Raw genomic sequence first — 7,808 nt, forward strand, 5'->3', positions numbered from 1 at the left:
CGTTGTGTCCTTGGGCAAGACACTTTACCCACCTGCTCCCAGTGCCACCCACACTGCTTTAAAAATGTAACTTAGATATTGGGTTTCACTATGTAAAGTGCTTTGAGTCACTAGAGAAAAGCGCTATATAAATATAATTCAATTCTATATATATATATATATATATATATATATATATATATATATTTATATTAGGGATGTCCGATAATGGCTTTTTTCCGATATTGTCCAACTCTTTAATTACCGATATCTACCGATATATGCAGTCGTGGAATTATAACATTATTATGCCTAATTTGGACAACCAAGTATGGTGAAGATAAGGTACTTAAAAAAAAATAAAAATAAAATAAGATAAATAAATTAAACATTTTCTTGAATAAAATAGAAAGTAAAACAATATAAAAACAGTTACATAGAAACTAGTAATTAATGAAAATGAGTAAAATTAACTGTTAAAGGTTCGTACTATTAGTGGACCAGCAGCACGCACAATCATGTGTGCTTACGGACTGTATCCCTTGCAGACTGTATTGATATATATTGATATATAATGTAGGAACCAGAATATTAATAACAGAAAGAAACAACCCTTTTGTGTGAATGAGTGTGAATGGGGGAGGGAGTTTTTTGGGGTTGGTGCACTAATTGTAAGTGTATCTTGTGTTTTTTATGTTGATTTAATAAAAAAATAAAAAAAATAAAAACGATACCGATAATAAAAAACCCCGATACCGATCATTTCCGATATTACATTTTAACACATTTATCGGACGATAATATCGGCAGGCCGATATTATCGGACATCTCTGATGAAAGCAAGTTTTGTATTTAATTTGGAAGTCAAGGCGCTAGAGTCTGGAGGAAGGCTGGAGAGGAGCAAAATCCAAGTTGCTTGAAATCCAGTGTGAAGTTCCCACAGTCAGCAATGGTTTGGGGAGTGCTCTAAAATCTCTTGGTACACAGCTGCATTGACTCTGGACTTGATGAAACACAGTGGACCAACACCAGCAGCTGACATGTCTCCCCAAACCATTGCTGACTGTGGGAACTTCACACTGGATTTCAAGCAAACTGGATTTTGCTCCTCTCCAGCCTTCCTCCAGACTCTAGCGCCTTGACTTCCAAATTAAATACAAAACTTGCTTTCGTCTGAAAACAGGACTCTGGACCTCTCTGCAACTGTCCAGTGCTTCTTTTCCATAGCCCAAGTCAGACGCTTCTTCCGTTGTCTTGAGTTCAGGAGTAACTTGACCATGGGAATACGGCTACATGCTTCCGTCTCTTGAAAAGCTCTATGGGGATGATGATTCCATTTTCCAGCATGATCCAGCAGTGCCAAAAGCACCAGTAACTGGTGTACTGACCATGGCATTACTGTCCTCGATTGGCCTGCCAACTCCCCTGACCTGAACCCCATAGAGAATTTGTGGGGTATTGTGAAGAAGAAGCTGAAAGACACCAGACCCAATAATGCAAATGAGCTAAGGGCCGCTGTTGAAGCATCCTGGGCATCCATAACACCTCAGCAATGCCACAGGCTGATTGCCTCCATGCCACGCCGCATTGGTGCAGTAATCCGTGCAAAAGGATTCCCAACCAAGTACTGGTTGGGAATCATTTTCAAATGTTTGATTTTGTTTTGCTGTTATAAATCTTTATTTTTTTACTTGGTCCGAGGAAATATTCACATTTTTTGAGATGGGATTTTTGAGTTTTCTTAAGCTGTATGCCATAATCAGCAATATTAAAATAATAAAAGGCTTGCAATATTTCAGTTGATGTGTAATGAATCCAGAATGTATGACATTTCCATGTTTTTAGTTGCATTACAGAAAATAAAGGACTTTATCACAATATTCTAATTTTCTGAGACAGTCCTGTATGTATATATATATATAATGTATGTATATATATATATATATATATATGTGTGTTGGGGAGGAGATCTTGCCCCAAGTGGAGGAGTTCAAGTACCTCGGAGTCTTGTTCACGAGTGGGGGAAGAGTGGATCGTGAGATCGACAGGCGGATCGGTGCGGCGTCTTCAGTAATGCGGACGCTGTATCGATCCGTTGTGGTGAAGAAGGAGCTGAGCCGGAAGGCAAAGCTCTCGATTTACCGGTCGATCTACGTTCCCATCCTCACCTATGGTCATGAGCTTTGGGTCATGACCGAAAGGACAAGATCACGGGTACAAGCGGCCGAAATGAGTTTCCTCCGCCGAGTGGCGGGGCTCTCCCTTAGAGATAGGCTGAGAAGCTCTGTCATTCGGGGGGAGCTCAAAGTAAAACCGCTGCTCCTCCACATCGAGAGGAGCCAGATGAGGTGGTTCGGGCATCTGGTCAGGATGCCACCCGAACGCCTCCCTAGGAAGGTGTTTCGGGCACGTCCGACCGGTAGGAGGCCACGGGGAAGACCCAGGACACGCTGGGAAGACTATCTCTCCCGGCTGGCCTGGGAACGCCTCGGGATCCCCCGGGAGGAGCTGGACGAAGTGGCTGGGGAGAGGGAAGTCTGGGCTTCCCTGCTTAAGCTGCTGCCCCCGCGACCCGACCTCGGATAAGCGGAAGAAGATGGATGGATGGATGGATATATGTGTGTGTGTGTGTGTGTGTGTACAGTACAGGCCAGAAGTTTGGACACACCTTCTCATTTCAATGCGTTTTCTTTATTTTCATGACTATTTACATTGTAGATTATCACTGAAGGCATCAAAACTATGACACATGCCTTTTGAAGCTCATCGAGAGAATGCCAAGAGTGTGCAATGCAGTATCAGAGCAAAGGGTGGCTATTTTGAAGAAACTAGAATATAAAACATGTTTTTAGTTATTTCACCTTTATTTTTTCAGTACATAACTCCTTATTCTGCAATTTCCTGACCTAACGTATATCATGCTAAATGTGTATGTATCTCTTTAACCCGTCATTATAATATGCAGTGAACATATTTGCATTGTTTTTGCATGTAAAACTATAATTATTCCCTATAAAAAAATATTTTTAATCTTCTTGAGTGTTAACTAAATTACTTAAGGGAGAACTTGCTATGTATTTTGTCAGATTCGGCCTTTGTCTGACATTTTGGAAAAACCCAGGTAACACTGCCCCGCGCTTTTAAGTATGGGAACAGTATGTTATTTCCAACAATGGCATGCTCTGACAGGATAAAAGATGGGGTAACATGACCCCCCCCCCCATTATGTCGTTCATGTGCATCCACACAAGCCACTCACAACTTCAGTCAAATATGTGGTGAAAACATTTAAAATGCCTGCAATTTGAAAACGTATGTGTTTCGCAGGTTTCCCTGCTCGTCAGTGGATTTTATTGATAAATAAAATAAAATAGAATAAAATAAAATAATAAAAATAAAATAAATAAATAAAAATAAAATAAATTAATACAAATAAAATAAATAAATAAATAAAATCCCCTGACAAGCAGGAAAACCTGCGAAACAGGCTTGTAGGGATGATATAGCCTCTGTGTTTTTTCCATCCACACAAACCACTCACAACTTCAGTCAAATATGTGATGAAAACATTTAAATGCCTGTAATTTGAAAACATATGTGTTTCGCAGGTTTCCCTGCTCGTCAGCGGATTTTATTGATAAATAGAATAAAATAGAATAAAATAAATAAATAAATAAATAAAATCCCCTGACGAGCAGGAAAACCTGCAAAACAGGCTTGTAGGGATGATATAGCCTCTGTGTTTTTTCCATCCACACAAGCCACTCACAACTTCAGTCAAATATGTGGTGAAAACATTTAAAATGCCTGCAATTTGAAAACATATGTGTTTCGCAGGTTTCCCTGCTCGTCAGCGGATTTTATTGATAAATACAATAAAATAAAATAAAAATAGAATAAAATAAAATAATACAAATAAAACAAATAAATAAATAAAATCCCCTGACGAGCAGGAAAACCTGCAAAACAGGCTTGTAGGGATGATATAGCCTATGTGTTTTTTCCATCCGCACAAGCCACTCCCAACTTCAGTCAAATATGTGGTGAAAACATTTAAATGCCTGCAATTTGAAAACATGCGTTTTGCAGGTTTCCCTGCTCGTCAGTGGATTGTATTGATAAATAGAATAAAATAGAATAAAATAATACAAATAAAATAAATAAATATATTAAATCTCCTGACGAGCAGGAAAACCTGCGAAACAGGCTTGTAGGGATGCTATAGCCTCTGTGTTTTTTCCATCCACACAAGCCACTCCCAACTTCAGTCAAATATGCGGTGAAAACATTTAAATGCCTGCAATTTGAAAACATGCGTTTTGCAGGTTTCCCTACTCGTCAGCGGATTTTATTGATAAATAGAATAAAATAGAATAAAATAAAATAATACAAATAAAATAAATACATAAATAAAATCCCCTGACGAGTAGGAAAACCTGCGAAACAGGCGTATAGGGATGATATAGCCTCTGTGTTTTTTCCATCCACACAAGCCACTCACAACTTCAGTCAAATATGTGGTGAAAACATTTAAATGCCTGCAATTTGAAAACATGCGTTTTGCAGGTTTCCCTGCTTGTCAGCGGATTTTATTGATAAATAAAATAAAATAAAATAGAATACAATAAAATAAAATAATACAAATAAAACAAATTTAAAAAAATAAATAAAATAATACAAATAAAATAAATAAATAAATTAAATCCCCTGATGAGCAGGAAAACCTGCGAAACAGGCTTGTAGGGATGATATAGCCTCTGTGTTTTTTCCATCCACACAAGCCACTCACAACTTCAGTCAAATATGTGACGAAAACATTTAAATGCCTGCAATTTGAAAACATCCATTTCCAAATTTTCCAAAATATATATTATATTGACATACCTCATTGGGAAGCAATCCTTTTGGAAAGCACAAAATCCATGTAAGTATCCCTGATAGCTACTTATTCTATTTTGGCTGCAGCTAAATCACGGTTTTTAGGTGAAGTTCAGGTTCATGAAACAATGTCACACATGAACGCATGAGTACCATGCACTCTAAATAAAAAAAAAAAACAATATTAAAATGACTTATGCCTACCTTTCAGATTGTTTCTTCAGTAAATGGTCGACCCTCCCAGGTATTAAGTGCAGGTGCTCAAAGAATATTCCATGCTCTTCCTTGCACATGCCACGGACTTTATGTATAAGTTGCGTGACTCATACTTCAGCTGACAAGTTCCAACAAAGTTGGCAGAAAAGGGGGGCGTTTCTTTCAAAAGTACAGGAAAAATAGCCCCGGGCCTTAACACGGAGAGTAAAATAGCAGTTTAAAGCGGGGGGGGGGGGGGGGGGGGGGGGTGTTTTTGTTTAAATGTTTGATGAGAGTACAATGCATGATCAAGATTTGAAGACCCTTGTAAACTTTTTTTTATAGGAAAAATACCTGTGCCTCAAAACCCCTTAAATGAATCAAAAATGCTCACCATGTTTTGCAATATAAAGGAATTCCTGCAGGTCCGTGGCCACCCTGCTCTCTGTACCTTGCACGTGTCTTGGTAATTACATAAAAACAACTACACTGAATGCAGAATAACAATTGATATACAGTCGTGGTCAAAAGTTTACATACACTTGTAAAGGATGTCATGGCTGTCTTGAGTTTCCAATCATTTCTACAACTCTTATTTTTTTGTGATAGAGTGATTGGAGCACATACTTGTTGGTCACAAAAAAACATTCATGAAGTTTGGTTCTTTTATGAATTTATTATGGGTCTACATGCTCTCCCTGAGAGAGCATGAGGAGATTGAGGTGGGCGAGGGGGTTGGGTGTGTATATTGTAGCGTCCCGGAAGAGTTAGTGCTGCAAGGGTTTCTGGGTATTTTTCTGTTGTGTTTATGTTGTGTTACGGTGCGGATGTTCTCCCGAAATGTGTTTGTCATTCTTGTTTGGTGTGGGTTCACAGTGTGGCGCATATTTGTAACAGTGTTAAAGTTGTTTATACCCTCTACCCCCACCCACCCCAACCTCCACCACCTCAACCTCCTCATAGTCTCTCTCAGGGAGAGCATGTCCCAAATTCCAAGCTGCTGTTTGAATAGATAGATAGATAGATAGTAGTACTTGATGCCTTCAGGAGAGTTCCCCCAGGAAAATTCAAATTCCAGCAGCAGTGTACAGAATTGAGATCGAATTTAAAAAGTAAAAAGTAAATAATGGGGGTATAAATGGAAACAGAATAGACAAATATTACAATAAGAATAAAAATAAAAGCAACAATGAGAATAAAAATATAACAGTAAAATAAGAATATAACAAGACAAACTAGGTAGTAATAACATGTTATGAAAAATGATTGCACTGTTATTGTTTTGAGGCATGTTAAAAAAAATAATGCACTTTGTGACTTCAATAATAAATATGGCAGTGCCATGTTGGCATTTTTTTCCATAACTTGAGTTGATTTATTTTGAAAAAACCTTGTTACATTGTTTAATGCATCCAGCGGGGCATCACAACAAAATTAGGCATAATAATGTGTTCATTCCACGACTGTATATATCGGTATCGGTTGATATCGGTATCGGTAATTAAGAGTTGGACAATATCGGAATATCGGATATCGGTAAAAAAGCCATTATCGGACATCTCTACTAATAACTAATATTTTTACCTTTCTTCAATCACCTTATCCTGGTTCCCAAATGTTGGTGCCGTGTGCGAATGCATAAAGGTAAGCAGGGTTTTGCCGCGACCAGGAGGAATAAACTATGGGTGGTGTCACACATTTCTAATTTGGTTCTAACAACTTTATTATTGAACTTTGACAGCAAAATGTATTGTATATTGACTCTTATGACGGCGTCTTTTATAACTGACAGATTTAAATGAAAAACCTTTTTTTGTTTTTTTTAAATGCCCAGTCCGTCATCATGTGGCCCTAGACCAGTGTTTTACAACCTTTTTGGAGCCAAGGCATATTTTTGTTCATTGAAAAATGCGGAGGCACACCACCAGCAGAAAACATTAAAAATGTAAACTCGGTAGTGGATATTGAAAGTAAAAAGTCATTGTTGCAATTGTTGGATATGAATTCAAACCATAACCAAGCATGCATCACTATAGCTCTTGTCTCAAAGTAGGTGTCACCACCTGTCACATCACGCCGTGACTTATTTGGAGGTTTTTGGTGTGTTACTGTGTGTAGTATCTTGCGCTCCTATTTTGGTGGCTTTTCCTGTTTTGTTGGTATTTTCCTGTAGCAGTTTCATGTCTTCCTTTGAGCGCTATTCCACGCACCTGCTTTGTTTTAGCAATCGAGACTATTTCAGTTGTGCAGACGCTATCCTTCTTTGTGTGGAAATTGTTGATTGTCATGTCATGTACGGATGTACTTTGTGGACGCCGTCTGCTCCACACGCTGCAAGTCTTTGCTATCGTCCAGCATTCTGTTTTTGTTTACTTTGTACACTGCAAAAACTGAAATCCAAGTAAGATTAAATATCTCAAATAAGGGTGATATTTGCTTATTTTCTGTCTGATAAGATCATTCTTCTCCCTAAGCAGAATTTATGTTAGAGTGTTTTACTTGTTTTAAGGGTTTTGGTCATAAATGATCTCAGTAAGATATTACAGCTTGTTGCTGAGATTTGATGACCTATATTGAGTAAAACATGCTTGGAACTAGAATATCAAGTGTTGCAAAGCTGTGTCATCAACACTCACAAGTATAAAACTACTTTTTTAAAGTAATCATTTCTTATTTCAAGCATGAAAAAAAAATCAGGACTTTGACACAATTGTGTCTCATAATTAAAACGGATGACAGCCAAATGGACTTTGCTG

At 38.0% G+C, this 7,808-nt stretch overlaps 1 protein-coding gene across 2 annotated transcripts in view; it reads right to left on the reverse strand.

The window, feature by feature from the left end:
- The window catches only part of LOC133617280 (uncharacterized), a 105,654-nt gene extending 100,530 nt beyond the window's left edge, over window positions 1-5,124 (reverse strand). The window contains exon 1 of one of the 2 annotated variants that reach the window (XM_061977197.2): window positions 5,062-5,124. The gene's annotated coding sequence lies outside the window, so the exon portion shown is untranslated. Of the gene's footprint in view, window positions 1-1,977; window positions 2,054-5,061 lie in introns of those variants that run through there. The other variant, XM_061977198.2, reaches the window with a different exon arrangement.
- Window positions 5,125-7,808: the final 2,684 nt, after the last annotated feature.

The sequence above is a fragment of the Nerophis lumbriciformis genome, linkage group LG16 (genome assembly GCF_033978685.3).
Source record: "Nerophis lumbriciformis linkage group LG16, RoL_Nlum_v2.1, whole genome shotgun sequence".
Classification (NCBI taxonomy): domain Eukaryota; kingdom Metazoa; phylum Chordata; class Actinopteri; order Syngnathiformes; family Syngnathidae; genus Nerophis; species Nerophis lumbriciformis.